Below are 16464 nucleotides of genomic sequence, written 5' to 3' on the forward strand. Positions count from 1 at the left end.
TCTTTCACATGCTGCGTTGTGTTTTCTTTCAGAGAGAACAGAACAATTTCCATTTGTACCAATAGCGAATGAAGGTACCCTATGATCTTCTTTATAAATAACACTGGAAAAGATCATGAAGTTCCCAATGTCCAATATCTGAGTTTTATCAGAGACTTCCCTTTATGAGGCTAAAACGAGATCCCTGGCTCCCTTTGATGGGGAGGGCACATATTCTCAAAGAGGGGAATCTGGGCTGCAGAAGACTTATGATTTTCACTTGACCCAGCTAAGTATTTTCCGGAAATTTGTCCTCCATAGCCCCAAAGTGCAGCATGAAACCAGCCAGCATCCAGGTGCTCCCTGCAGTGAGAGTGTACACCACTGGCCTCCAGACTCTTGCCCATCCTGTGTTCTCGATGTTTCTGCCCACCCTCCTCCCCCGCCCACAGATCTAGTTTTAGTCTCATGGCTCTGGTTGCCCCAAGCCCCAGCTCCAGGAAGATGACAGAGGGATCCAGGCAAGCCCTGAGGTGAGTGGTAAGCTTGTCTCTGGGAAAGAGAGAGGACAGGTCTCAGTTCCCTTGGGAGTCCTGAGGAGGAGAAAATGTAGTATCAGCAAAGGCCAGGGGCACCTGTGACCTGAGAAACAGGTGACTAGAAAACCAAACCAAACTGCTCCAAATTAGGGCAGTCCTTCCAGTTCTGCTCTAATTAAGAACAGTTTCCTTTGTACTCCTAGAAAACAGAACTCCCCCCACCCTCAAGCTAGGTGGGACAGGAGGTGGGGCAGAAGAGTGAAAACAGAAGGCCTATTTGGCCCCCTTTCCTGGATTCTGTTTAAAAATAGGTTCTGGTCATGGATGACCAAGGACCATGAGCTGAACTTCCCAATGAATGGAATCAACACAGACACTTGTGCCCACTGGGCCAGGCTGGGCAAAAGAGCCCACTCCAGAAAAAATTAGTGGGCCTTGATGGGAGAAATGGGACAGAATAGGGCAGTGGTTATTTATTGAGGTGTGTGTGGACCAGCAGCAGCTGCATCATCTGGGAGCTCATCAGAAATGCAACTGCATGGGCCCCACCCAAACTGCTGAATTGGAATCTCAAAGGATGAGGCCTGGAATGTGTGATTCACCATGTTCTCTATGAAGCACTTGGGGACAGGAGTTCTTTGCAGAACATGGGGACAGGAGTTTTCAGTCTTGGCTTTATCTGCCATCCCGTGAGATACCAAGCAAGCCTCTTTGTCTCTCTTGGCTTTATGTAAGGATAAGTAGACTTGATACTTTTTCCTTCAACTCTCTCCTTGTTAGTATAATCATCTAAATAAGGTATGCATGTGTGTGTACGTGTGTGCATGTGTGTGTACGTGTGTTTGTGTGTCTGTATGCACGCACATGTGTGTCTGTATATGTGCATATATGTGTGTGTATGTGTTGTGTGTGTGGTCAGTTTACTCTGGTTCTTCTTTTCCCTTCACCTTCCATTCCCATGAGATGATAAAGAAAGCTTATTGGAAACAAAAACTCAGAGTCAAAACCAACCAATGATGTTTACTGTGAAGTCATCTGAGAAACAGGATGTTGAGGTGCTCTAAGGAGCTGCGAAGCAGCTCCTAGCAGAATAATGGGTTCTCCTGAAGAAGCAGGACACAGGTCCTTACAGACAGAAGCACAAATAAAATACCAGTTGGATTAGAGGTGATTTAAATTTATGGCTTTCCATCAACTTTATCACTTTAGAAAATGCTCATTCCAATTGAACTATGTTTTCTTTTCTCTTAAAATTAACTGGTTGAGCTTAAGTTTCAATGAAACATTGCTATCCAAGTTTTAAGGGCTATTAAGGGTTCATCACATTAGTGAGGTCCATTTGTTTTAGGGTATACTCTGGAGCCAATGTGTCTGGGTTTGAGTATAGGCTCTAACAGTTATAAGTGAGTAACCTTGGGCAAGTCACTTAACCTCTCTGTGCCTCAGTTTTTTCACCTACAAAATGGAAATAATAGTGACTAGCACAAAGTATTGTTGTGAAGATTACATGGATTAATATATGTGAAGTACTTTATAATAAACAAAAAAGCAAAGTACTGGTATGAAAACAGACACATAGACCAATGAAACAGAATAGAGAACTCAAAGCTGTACACCTAGAAACATCTGATCTTTGACAAAGTCAACAAAAATAAGCAATGGAAAAAAGACTCCCTATTTAATAAATGTTGTTGGGACAACTAGCTAGCCCTATGCAGAAGAATGAAACTGGACACCTTCCTTTCATTATATACAAAAGTTAACTCAAGATGAATTAAAGATTTAAATTTAAGACCTCAGGGCCGGGCACAGTGGCTCAGGCCTGTAATCCCAGCACTTTAGGAGGCCGAGGTGTGTGGATCACCTGAGGTCAGGAGTTCAAGACCAGCCTGGTCAACATGGTGAAACTCCATCTCTACTAAAAATACAAAACTTAGCTGGGCATGATGGTGTGTGCTTGTAATCCCAGCACTTCGGGAGGCTGAGATGGGTGGATCACCTGAGGGTCAGGAGTTCGCGACCAGCCTGGCCAACATGGTGAAACCCCGTCACTACTAAAAACACAAAAATTAGCTGTGTGTGGTGGCATGGAGCTGTAATCCCAGCTACTCAGGAGGCTGAGGCAGGAGAATTGCTTGGACCTGGGAGGTGGAGGTTGCATTGAGCCAAGATCATGCCATTGCATTCCAGCCTGGGAGATAAGACTCCATCTCAAAAATAAATAAAAAATAAATACAAAATTAAAAAATTAAATGTAATACCTCAAAGTATAAAAATCCTAGGGAATATCATTTTGGACATTAGCCTTGGCAAAGAATTTATGACTAAGTCTTCAAAAGCAATTGAAAAGTGGAACATAAGTTTGCTAAAGAGCATCTGCACAGCAAAAGAAACTATCAGCAAACAGGCAACCCACAGAATGGGAGAAAATATTTGCAAACTATGCATCAACAAAGGTCTAATATTAAGAATCTACAAGGAACTCAACAAGCCAAAAAAAAAAAACCATTAAAAAGTGAGCAAAGAATATGGATAGACACCTCTCAAAAGAAGACATGCAAGCAGCCAACAAACATGAAAAAAAAAAATGCTCAGCATCACTAATCATCAGAGAAATGCAAATCAAAACCACAATGAGATACCATCTCACACTAGTCAGAATGCTATTATTAAAAAGACAAAAAACAACAGATGCTGGTGAGGCTGTGGATAAAAGGGAATGCTTATACACTGCTGGTGGGAATATAAATTAGTTCAGATCCTGTGGAAAGTGATTTGGTGATTCCTCAAAGAACTTAAAAGAGAACTACCATTCGGCCCAGAAATGTTATTAGTGGGTATATACCCAAAGCAAAATAAATCATTCTAACAAAAAACACCTACACTAGCATGTTTATTGCAGCACTGTTCACAATAGCGAAGACATGGAATCGACCCATCAATGGTGGACTGGATAAAGAAAATGCAGTATATATACATGGAATACTATGCAGCCATAACAAAGAATGTAATCATATCCTTTGCAGCAACATGAATGGAGCTGGTGGCAAAATCCAAAGTGAATTAATGCAGGAACAGAAAAATAAATACCAGATGTTCTCACAAGCAGGAGCTAAAGATTGGGTACACATAGAAATAAAAATGGGGGCCGGGTGCGGTGGCTCATGCCTGTAATTCCAGCACTGTGGGAGGCCCAGGCAGGCGAATCACCTGAGGTCAGGAGTTCAAGACCAGCCTGGCCAACATGGTGAAACCCCGTCTCTACTAAAAATACAAAAATTAACTTAGCGTGGTGGTGGCCGCCTGTAATCCCAGCTACTCGGGAGGCTGAGGCAGGAGAATTGCTTGAACCTGGGAGGCGGAGGTTGCAGTGAGCCGAGATTGTGCCATTGCACTCCAGCCTGGGCGACAAGAGTGAAACTCCATCTAAAAAAAACCAAACAAAGAAATAAAAATGGGAAAAATAGACACTGGGTACTATTAGAGGGGTGATATGATTTGGCTTGGTGTCCCCACCCAAGTCACATCTTGAATGGCAATCCCCACCTGTTGAAGGAGGGACCTGTAATCCAAACGTGTGAAGGGAGGCAGGTGATTGGATTATGGGGCAGTTCCCCCATGCTGTTCTTGTAATAATGAGTGAGGTTTTTTTGTTTGTTTGGTTTTTTGTTTGATTGTCTTGAGATGGAGTCTTTTTTTTTTTTTTTTTTTTTTTTTTTTTTTGAGACGGAGTCTCGCTCTGTCGCCCAGGCTGGAGTGCAGTGGCGCGATCTCGGCTCACTGCAAGCTCCGCCTCCCGGGTTCACGCCATTCTCCTGCCTCAGCCTCCCGAGTAGCTGGGACTACAGGCGCCCGCTACCACGCCCGGCTAATTTTTTGTATTTTTAGTAGAGACGGGGTTTCACCGTGTTAGCCAGGATGGTCTCGATCTCCTGACCTCGTGATCCGCCCGCCTCGGCCTCCCAAAGTGCTGGGATTACAGGCGTGAGCCACCGCGCCCGGCCGAGATGGAGTCTTACTCTGTTACCCAGGCTGGAGTGCAGTGGCACGATCTCGGCTCACTGCAGCCTCTGCCTCCCAGGTTCAAGCAATTCTCCTGTCTCATTCTCCCAAGTAGCTGGGACTACAGGTGCCTGCTACCACGCCTGGGTTAACATTTGTATTTTTAGTAGGGGGGCGGGTTTTACCTTGTTGGCCAGGCTTGTCTTGAACTCCTGACCTCAGGTGATCCAACCCCCTTGGCCTCCCAAAGTGTTGGAATTACAGGCGTGAGCCACCGCGCCCGGCCCCTGAGTGAGTTTTCACAAGATCTGATGGTTATAGAAGTGGTTTCCCCTGCTCTTCTCTTTCTTGCCACCTGGTGAAGAAGGTGCCTGCTTCCTCTTCTGCCATGATTAGAAGTTCCCTGTAGCCTCCCCAGCCATGCAGCTGAGAGTCAATTAAACCTCTTTCCTTTGTAAATTACCCAGTCTCAGGAAAGCTCCTCATGGCAGTGTGAAAACGGACTAGGACAAGAGGGAAAAGTAAGAGGGCGCCAGGGGCTGAAAAACTACCTATTGAGTACTATGCATACTACCTGGGTGATGGGACTCACTTGTCCCCCAAATCCCAGCATCATGCAATAAACCCATGTAACAAACCTGCACGTGTTCCTGAATCTAAAATAAAAGTTGACTCTATATATTACATATAATATAAAATATATATAATATAAAAATATATAATATATGTAATATATATATGCACTAAGCACTAAGAATGAAGTTTGTCATACTTTGGCTCTGATCACTATTCAGGTCAATTTGACTCAAGTCTCTTCTGTTCAAATTCAGAGTCACGTGGCTTCTCTGAAGCTCAGCCTTGCTGGGGACAGGGCTGGTACCAACTTTTTCTGTCATTTCTACAACAGGATCCAGCTGCATTTGGTGCTAACTGCCTCTCATTTGTTTATGAGGTAACTGCTTTCTCTCTTTTCATTTCACTCTCCCTTCCCTCCAATTTCCATTTCTTTTGTGAAATGGTTAAAGTGCTTGACATAATTAGCTGTTAATTGTTAGCAGCTGTACCCATTATCAGTTTAATGCCTAATTAATTGCAACAATTAATGCCGCCCGTCCTGTCTTAGGAACTGTTGAGGGAAGGCTGGTGTTGTTGAAGTTATATCTTAATTAATTTACCTCCAATTTTTAGCATTTAACTAAAAATCCCAAATTGGAAGCTGTTTTCCTCATATGAGTAATTGATGAGCAGAAGGTCTCAGTGCAATGCACAGTGGCCTGGGTCCACCCTTTGCAAGTTGAGTGTCTCTCAAAGTCAGTATCTGCAGTCAGGAAGTGGAGTTTCCAGCAGCCACCTTACTAGATGGTGGGGCCCTGTGCACAAATGTACTCTTCTCTGTAAATTTTTCTGTGCTGTATTGTTTTGAGAAAATGACAAGCCAAGAACCTCAAGAGCCAACAGCTTCTTCCACCAGACTTTGTTCAAAACTGCACTGGAGTACATATCCCATTGTAGATGACTTGTGTGGGAATCTGACCTGGGTTGAGCATCTTCACGGCAAGCCTGCCTGGGTCGTGACTGCACCTCCAGCATCAGTAGGATGTTCAGTCCACTATTGAAGGGAAAACTGAATGGATGAGTCCTAGTCTCAGCGTATCTAGCTTCTCCTGTGAGCCGGGCTTGGTGCTATATGCTTCACACACATAACATTTTTTTCCTAATTCTCAAAATAACCCTGCAATGTGGACATTATTTTCCTTTCTATCTTCTTATTTGTGGATGAGGAAACAAAGGCTTATAGAGATTATGTAACTGGCAAGTGATGGCATTATAGCTCAAACCTACATGATTCCAATTGCAATACAGGCTTGCCACCTTACAATCTTACCTTTCTTTGAATGAATGAATAGGTGAATCTTTTGTCACTTTGTTCTGAGGTGATCCATTGACTTTTAGAGTCCTAGGACCCTACATCCCTTTGGGCAATCCCACTGTCTATCATCCTATGAAGAGGCCAATCCTCGTACGGGAGATGGAGAATGGGCCAGGTGGGCTTTTGACTTGGCAGTGGGATATAAAGGCAGGTGGCAGAGGCAAGCATAAGAAACAGGTCCCTCTCTTTGGGTCTGGGGGAGTCAGGAAACTATGTATACCTCAGCTATGGGAGGTGTGCTCCAGGACTCTGTGCTGGACAGAAAGCTTGTCCTTGTAGTATGACACAGACCAGGACCTGGGTGGGGGACACCACCACTATAAGACACCACTATCATCTTAGGGCTTCAGCTCTGAGAGGAGCTCTCCGTAACATCCAGGTGTGGTAGGCTAAAATAATGGCTCCCCAAAGATATCCATGTCCTCGTCCCTGGAACAAGTGAATATTACTTTATATGGCAAAAAAGGCCTTTGCATATGTAATTAAGGATTTTAAGAAAAAGAGATTATCCTGGATTGGTTAGGTGGGTCCTAAAAACAATCATATGTGCCCTCCTGAGAGGGAGGAAGAGGGATATTTGACATTTAAAAAAAGGAGAAGGCAACGTGACTGTAGAGGCAGAAATTTAAGTGATGCAACCACAAGTCAAAGAATGCCAGAAGCCACCTGGAACCGGAAGAGACAAGGAAGGATTCTCCCCTAGAGCTTCTGGAGAAAGCATAACCCTGTCAGCACCTTGATTTCAGCTCAGTGATACTAGCTTCAGACTTCTGGCCTTCCAGAACTCCAGAATGAAGAGAATAAATTTCTATTGTTTTAAGTCATCAGGTTTGTGGTAATTTGTTAGGACATCCATAGAAAACGAGTATGCCAAATTTGTTTCCTTTGTTATAATATTTTTGTTATCTCTAAGTCTTCAGCAAAGTTTTGTTAAGCATTAAAAAAGATAAGAGAAAAAAATTGCGATGAGAGCTGGAGTTTCTTCAGAATTATCTGGTTGAGGAATTTCTTGGGGTACATATACAACTCATTATAATGACTTCAGGGTGGCAAATTTAGGATTAGGTCTTAATGCATATTTAAGAAAACACTCAAATACTATACAGCTTAAACAAAGGAGAAGTTTTTTTTTTTTTTTTTTTTTGCATAAAACAAGTCTAGAGTTAGGCAATCCCAAGCTAGTGGGGGCAGCCAGCCACACAGAGTTGTCAGGAACCAGTTCCCTTCTAATTGCTCAAGTGTACAGTCCACATCCTCGTGGTCCAGGATGACTGCTAGAGTTCCAGGCATCACATCTGAGTTCCAGAAGCAGGATGGAGAAGGCAGAAAGAAGGGTCCACCTTCTCACTCTTAAGGAGGCTTCCAGGAAGTTTCTCACACATTTCTGCTTATGTCTCTTTGGCTAGAAATTAGTTTCATGTAACACAGCTGCAATGGATGATTGGAATTGGACTGTTTTACCCAGGTGACAATATGCCCAGCTAAAAAATTAGATCCTGTTGATGAAAAGAAGGGGAAATGGATATTTGGAGGCAACTAGCCATTTCTATCTCACCAACTATTCAAGTTCTAGACAATGAGGGGGAGGGATATAAGTTAAATTATAATTAACTAATGTGTGGGCTTTTTTTTTTTTTTTAAGACCTCACCTGAAGTAGATTTTAGTTCTGATGCTGCAGTGTAGTCTAACGTTTGTTTGTGTAAAGTATCCAGGCAACCATGGATAGAATGGCTGTGGGTCTGAAAACCATAAGGAACAGGAAAGGAAACAGGTTGTTTAGGTGAAAAAGAGAGTTTTTTTTTTATAAGGACAAAAAGATCTGTTTTTCAATAAATTCCTGTCCTATGGATGTGAAAATGAACTACATCTGCGATAAGATAGAAGGGGAATGGGGTGGAAGGGAGGCCAATTTTAGCTGAATAGGGAAAAGAAATTTCTAACAACTGAAAAGCCAGCAATGGTACAGCTGCCTCTCAGGGACGTGACTCCCTTTCTGGGCTGGGAGCTGCTGGGGTGCTGGGAGTGAGCCTAAAGCAGGGGCTGGACTGGATGACTTCCCTCTGATCACATGACTCAGTGGGGAGGCCCTCTAGGAGCTTGTCAAAGATCATAGTGGAGGACACAGCACCGTGGGGGTCTGTGTCTAATTAAGAGACAAATGAATGAGGCTGTCAGGGAGAGGGAAATTTCCATGCCCCAGGGTAACAAAGCTACAGTTGTTGCTGGGCTAAGGCCTGGAGGTCTGTGCCAGCTTCCCAAAAAATGAATGTAGGGAGTGTGGCTTAAGCTTGGTGCCCAGCCCTGAATCTGGACAGCCCAAGGTGGGAGGGGCCCAGGACAATGGGATGGCGGGGCCTCATTTTATTTGCCTCCTGCTGTGCTTAACTTGGTAGGGGCAGTTAGACAGTTCCCAGCATCTTCTGAGACAAGCCTGGCAATCCGAGGATGTCAGGGCCAAAGATGAGGGCTGGAGGGGAGAAAAAACCTGGATCTTTTCTTTGACTATATCTATATGGAATTACAGACTAAAGTCTTCTGGACTTCATGCTGAAGCTTCTCCAAGAGGCTGTGACTCGGTGCATGACTGTAGGCTATTTTGTGGATGTTTGAATGATGTTAGCTCTGTTGTGGGGTAATCATAGGTCATGCACTAACAAGAGCTGCCTTTCTATCCAGAAGAAGCACAGTGGCTCTCCTTCCATGAAATGATGGCTTGTCCCCACTGCTGTGAGCATACAGAGAACAGGAAACATGTTTAAGGCTCTGTCTCAGGAACCTGTGGTGGTCTGGCCTATTTTGGTTGCAAGTGGCAAAAGCCACCCCCCGAACTAGCTTGAGCAGAAAGGGAAATTTCTTGCCCCCTGTCACCAGAAGTAGATCTGGCACAGTGGGTTCAACACCTCGCACTCTGACATTGGAGCTCTCCTCTTGCTCTGCTTGGCATGGTTCTTTTTGCACATTGGCCCAGACTCTCTGACCTCAGCCAAGCAGTCACCTGGAAGAGATGGTTCGGGGAGCTCCAAACTTACAGCTTGCATCCCAGCTACCCCCAGTCACCTGGAAGAGATGTTTCAGGGAGCTCCAAACTCACAGCTTGCATTCCAGCTACCCCGTGTCTTCATCTCCCCTCTGTTCCTTAGCCAGAGGCCAGTTGTCTCCTAGACAAGTGTCCTGACCAGAGGGTCTTTGGAAACAGGAAGACCCTTAGCAGGGAGCGTGTAGAGAAGTCCCAGCATGGTTCTCAGGGTCTTCCATGCCTTCTTTCTTCAGTTCCCCAGGAGTGTGGGAAGGATAATTTGTTTATATGTGACCAGGCACCTTGCCAGTATTTCTGTCAGCAGTGCCAGGGCTCTGGAAGGGCTTAACATGGTGGCTGCTCCCAAGCCCTGGACAGGAGCTGCAGCCAAGGAACTCATGACGTCTCTCTGAGTGGGCCTGAGCTCCTCAGTCTTTCCCGTCACCATTCCTTGTGTTGGCCTGATCTCAGAGCCCTCAAGCTCTGGACCCAGGCATGACCTCGGGCCCTTTGCTTACTGTGTGTCAGCTGCCTGAGGAGGGCCTTTGTTCTCAGCCTGTAGCTGTGGCCCCTGGAGCCTGTTTTGGAATCATCCCAACAAAGACAGCTTTGACCTCTGCCCTGGAGGAAGCTGCTTTGACAAATGCTGAGATGCTGTTTATGCCTTCTCAGGCTGGATTGCAGGGTCACAGCCTGCTCCACTTGCCTAAAAAACCATAAAGTCTGAGGTTTCCCTTTGGGACAAGACCAGGGGCACAGGAATTTAAAGGGTTTGGACATATCTATTAAGCAAGAGAGATCTTAGTAAGACTTGACTTCTATGTTGCCACCATGTGTTCCCTGTGGTTTTTGCCTGTAGGAATCGGGGTTCCTCATGGTAAGCAGTTGAAGGCAATTCTGGCTGACACAGCAGGAAAGGTTTAGTAACAGGATGTTGGGTGTCTCACAGAATCAGCAGAGCCTGGGAAACCAGGCCCCAGGCTACACGTGCAGAATAATGTTCCACTACACATGGCAGAACTGGCTTAATGAGAAAACTGCTGTGGCACTGCCGCTGCCGCCAACTGGATGTTCTAATTTTTATCACAATTTGCCAGGAACATGACCATTGTCACCACTGCTGCCTTCAGTGTCCATGCCACATCTGGCCCCAGAATGTCACCTTATCATCCCAGCAGCTCCTCGGCCACCTGCTGATGTCTTAGCTGCAAAGGAGGCTGGGAAAGTGACTGTTATTGTTTCTACTTTTAGGAGGCAGGATGCATAGGATGGAAAATTCCTCTAATGTGAGAAGGGTGTTTAAAGGGGCTGGGCAGCCAGGAAACTTGACAACGGCCCACCATACCAGCTGTGTAAGGTGTGTACCGCAACTTTGAGGGGAAGCAGTTTGCATGCAACTCAAGGGTGCTGCCTGAGATGGCTGATGCAGTGACCGCATCCTCAGAGGGGAGTCATGGAGGAGGAGAGCCCTCCAGGGTCAAGTCATAAGTGAGAAACACAAGTTCCTGGTGCAGTGATGGGAGGTGGGGGCTTGCAAGGGAGTTTCAGTGACGGTGTCTGGTGTCTTTCCTTTCTGCATCTCCAGGGAAAGATGAGATTTGCTGTGAGTCACTCTAGTTGGTCCTAGCTTCCAGCCCTGGGTTGCTAGACTAGATTAGCAGACTTTCCAGAGTGTGTTTTCCTTAGAGTTGATTGAAGCAAAATGCTGGGCACCCATCTAGGATTCACCTAGAAGGAATCAAAGGAGAAAGGCAACAGAGTCCAAAAGTGGGACTTAACCCAGCAATGTCATCTGTTTTAAAAATAACTTCTTCCTGTTACTCTCAGCAAGATGTGGCTCCCACAGAGTCTTGCTTGGGGTCTGGGCTATCCAATACCTGAAATGGGTTTCCAAAAATAAAGCTGACATTTATTGAGTACCATATGTCAGGCACTTTATGGAAGGCTTACAAAAATTATCTGAGTTAATCCTCACAGAAACACCATGAAGTATGAGCTATTATTACCCCTGTTTAGGAAACTCAGGTTTAAAGAGGATAAATAACTCCACTAATGGTTAATTAGCCAGTATCAGAGCTGGGATTTGAACCTTAGCAGCCTGACCTCAAAGCCCATGTTGCTAAATTGTCTCTCTAGAATCTTGAGCTAGAAAGTAACTTGACCTCCCCAACATGAGGTTTACATTCTCCTTGGCTCTTCTAGAGTTCAGTCTAAATCAAAGTTAGAAAAAGCTATGCTGGGTAGACCTATCTGTGCTAGGTCCTGCACACAAATATGTAATCTAAACTTCTGGGTGGGGCAGCCCCTTCCTTAGTCACACAGCCCATCATCCTCAGATGCTTCAATCTGAGGTCTAAGTCAGCAAGTGCGAGCAAAGGGTGACCAGGGTGTTGAGCTGAGACTGCAGGCAACACCTCCCTGTAGGGGTGTGAGGCTCTCACTATCTACAGGAGAAGCAGGAAACTGCCCACATCAGCAGGAGACTCCAGATGTCTAGGGAAGAAGGAAAAGAGAGAATCATTGAAAAGGAGATAAATGGAGAACAGAGGGCTGACTGGGAAAGAATGAGGATCCCCCAGGGATGTCTCAGTGGGCTGGAGGAGTGCCCTCAGACTGGATTAGACTTCTCTCTGGACCCCCTCCCTCCACATGCTTTCTGATTGTGTCTTTGGGTGGTTGCAGCCTCTACCAGATGACTGCACATTACACAATAACAAGGGCGAGTTGTGGGATCCTCCCTGTGGTAAGTGCTCAGTGCATGTTTGTTTACTGAGATGAATAAATGAGTCCTATCCTAGGGACAGCAGGGATTTGGGAAAGTGGAGAGAAATCCAGCCTGAGGAAGGAAATCCTTAAAAAACAAAAGTCCTCTTTGAGATTAGGTTCTACATCCAGGCTGGGCAGAGGCAGTCCTGGAGAGGTGAACACCTGGCAGGTGGCTATGCTGCCTGCTGGAGGGTCCACCACAGAGCCCTTCCCACTCCATGGAGGCTGCTCATGCTCTGTGAGCCCCTGGGTAACAGCCTGCCTGGAGCCAGGAGCTGAGGCTCTTTCCATTCTTGCTTCCAGGGAAAGAAGTGGGTGAACTCTCTACTCCGGAGTCTGAAAACTGTCAGGAAGGGAGGCATAAGTGGCACCAGGGGTGGAGAAATATGGAACATCAGGAGTCATCCTGGTATGTTGGAAGAAGCTTCAGTGTCAGAGTCATCCATTCAGTAGACATTTATTGAGCGTTTAGGCTATATCAGACATTGTGCTAAACACAGAGGGGTGAGTGAGACAGACAGCCCCTGCCTTCATAACGGTTATAATCGGGTAGAGAAGACAACAAATCCACACTTACAATGTAGTCTGAAAGAATTATTTTGGGGTGCTGTGGGAGACAGAAGATAGCCATGGAATCCAGATTTGGGGTTGCTGGGTAGTGACATCTAAGCTAAAACTGTGAGTAGGAATTGGCTAGGAAAAAGGAAGTATTATGGCCTGAATGTGTCTCCCCAAAATTCCTGTGTTGAGATCTAACCCTCAATGTGATGGAATTAGGATGTGGGGCTTTTGGGAGGTAATCAAGTCATGAGGGCGGAACCCTCATGAGTGGGGTAAGTGCCCTTATAAAAGAGGCCGCAGAGAGCTGCCTTGCCCCCTTCCACCAGGTAAGGACACATGAGACACATGCCCTGTATGAACCAGGAAGCCAAACCTGTTGGCGCCTTGATCATAGACTTCCCAGCCTCCAGAACTTGGAGAAATAATTTTCTCCTGTTTATAAGCCACCTGGTTTATGGTCTTTTCTCATAGCAGCATGAACTGACTAAGAAAGGCAGAAAGGGAATAGGAATGTAGTTTCAGACAGAGGGAGTAAAAACCTGACCTATTAAAAGGATCTGAAATAGCCCAGTCTGGCTGAATGTGAACTCTTAATGGAACAATGGTGAGAGATGTGTCTGCAAGACCTGGTCAGCCATGATGAGGAGCTTAGGCTCTGTCTTGATATAAACTGAAAAAAGCTGTGGCTCTGTGTTTCTTAGTTTCTGTATAGAGCTGCATTTGGAGAAGAGCAAGCCAACCAACAAATAATAATTTGATTTAAATCTGTATTGAGATCTCTTAAAGAATGCTAAGAGGAATCCATTTCACCCACATACCACTTCTCAGAAATCCCCCCTTTTCCTCCCTAATTGTCTCACTTCCCACAGCTCCCAAATCCCAAACTGTTTCTCCAGCCCTACTCACTTGGTTTCCTTCCTCTCTCTTTTGCCCCCTGCCCCTCGCCCCTAGCCAATGCTGTGTGAATCTAATGACTGAGTCAGCTTAAAACAACATTAACTCAGAGCTTAAAACATGAGCTTGATAAACCTTTCTCACCCTAACAGCAATTCCTGATTTTACGTGTGTCCAACCAGCCTTGCAAGGGTTGAGTAGGTGGAGCATCTTTGCATTTGGACTTTCTCGAGGCCATCACATACCCTCCTGATGCTTCTACCGTGATCCAGGCAGCGTAGAAATAAAGATGATCTGAGAAGACCTAACCCAAAAGAAACAAAAATCAGAGCCCAGATCCCCCAGCTGAGCCATTAAACCAAAGGGGCTGGGAAGAGACAGTAAATCCAGACATGAGGCCATTGGATAGAAATGGGAAATGACATGAAAACGAAAACCACTTCAAAATGAAAAAGGTGGAGCCAGGAAAATTTCCCTGTACTGAGGAGGGTAGCACCAGAATTTTTCCAAGGCAACTGCAGCCTCATGACCTGTGATGGAGGGAAAGAAGGCTGGTGATGATAGCCAGCCAGCCTGCTGAGTGGCCTGTGATTGTACATTTCAATTCCTGCAGACAGAGAAACAAGGAGAGAGAAAAAAGAAGGGGAAAGGAGGTGAAAGAAGGGAAGGGAGGAAGGCAAGAGGGAAGCCGAAGCAGAAGCAGGAATAGAAACCAGAAAGAGAGAGGCAGCATGTCATTCCGGATTCTACCACAGCTCCATCACAAACTGAGTTCGGGGAACTCTCTCCAAGAGTCCTAACTCCTGATTTTTATCTCTAATAGGTTTTAGTAGGAACAGTTGTGGAATGTTTTTTTTCCTTTTTAAAAAATCCAAGCAGATTTTATGCTTTTAATAAGCTTTCCTGTTCCTGAACCGCTGTGGATAAACCATGATCCCAGAAGCCAGTTCCAGTTTTTAGTAGACAGGCAGGAAGCATTCAGTGAGAGATGCTCCCCAAGCACCTCCGAGTCCAGAGTTGTCTTGTAGAAATCCCAGGCTGGACAGCCTTAGGGATATGTGGAACAGACAACCTGAAGGCCAGAACAATCATGAGAGGGTGTGGACCACACTCCACCAGCCATCCAGCTATCTCTAGGAGCCAGATCCCAAACCGCTGAAGGTAACATTGGTCCTGGATGTGAAAGGATGTTTACTAAGACATGTGTACCCCAACTTCTCAGGCCTTAAGCCAGCCTGAGCTGCTGTGTGTGTATGTGTGTGTGCACAGGTGAGTGCGTGCATACACACACCCTAATATACCCTCATCTGGGATTAGCAGCTGGAACCTAGCCTGATAATATATACACATGGGTGAATCTAGACACCAATGTGGCCTGAGTTGTCTGAGTAACTGATCTAGGCTTTTCCACTAGTTCTACGGGCCCTGCTGACAGACCCTGAAAGAGCTGGGCCAGCCAGGCCATTTCCTGGACCCCAGTCTCTAAGAGCATGTCAACATTGCCAAGTGGTTAAATGGAAATAACTTCTCACAACAAGAGTATTCTTTTTTTAAAAAATTTTTATTTCCTTAGGTTTCTGGGGGACAGGTGGTGTTTGGTTACATAAGTAAGTTCTTTAGTGGTGATCTGTGCAATTTTGGTGCACCCATCACCCGAGCAGTATACACTGCGCCCAATTTGTAGTCTTTTATCCCTCACCCCCTTCCCACCCTTTCTCCCTGAGTCCTCAAAGTTCATTGTGTCATTCTTATGCTTTTGCATGCTCATAACTTAGCTCCCACTTATGAGTGAGAATATACTATGTTTGGTTTTCCATTCCTGAGTTACTTCACTTAGACTAACAGTCTACAATACCATCCAGGTTGCTGCAAATGCCATTGATTCATTCCTTTTTATGGCTGAGTAGTGTTCCATCATTCATATATATACTATATATATATATATATACACACACACACACACACATTCATACACACACACATTCATATATATACACATTCATATATATACACATATACATACGTACACATATATATACACATATATACATATATCTACACACATACACACACGCCCGTTTCTTTATTCATTCCTTGATTGATAGACATTTGGGTTGGTTTCACAGTTTTGCAATTATGAATTATGTTGCCATGAACAAGCATGTACAAGTATCTTTTTTGTATAGTGACTTCTTTTCATCTGGGTAGATACCCAGTAGTGGGATTGCTGGATCAAATGGTAGTTCTACTTTTAGTTCTTTAAGGAAACTCTCCACTGTTTTCCATAGTGGTTGTACTAGTTTACCTTCCCACTAGCAGTGTACAAGTGTTCCCTGATCACCACATCCATGCCAACATCTACTATTTTTTGATTTTTTGATGATGGCCATTTTTTTTTTTTTGAGTTGGAGTCTCACTCTGTCACCTAGGCTGGAGTGCAGTGGTGCAATCTCAGCTCACTGCAAGCTCCGCCTCCCGGGTTTATGCCATTCTTCTGCCTCAGCCTCCTGAGTAGCTGGGACTACAGGCGCCCGCCACCATGCCTGGCTAATTTTTGTATTTTTAGTAGAGACAGGGTTTCACTGTGTTAGCCAGGATGGTCTCGATCTCCTGACCTTGTGATCCACCTGCCTTGGCCTCCCAAAGTGCTGGGATTATAGGCATGAGACACTGCGCCTGGCTGATGATGGCCATTCTTGAAGGAGTAAGGTGGTATTGCCTTGTGGTTTTGATTTGCATTGCCCTGATAATTAGTGATGTGTGATTTTCAGAAGAT

The sequence above is a fragment of the Pan paniscus genome, chromosome 9 (assembly GCF_029289425.2).
Source record: "Pan paniscus chromosome 9, NHGRI_mPanPan1-v2.0_pri, whole genome shotgun sequence".
NCBI lineage: Eukaryota > Metazoa > Chordata > Mammalia > Primates > Hominidae > Pan > Pan paniscus.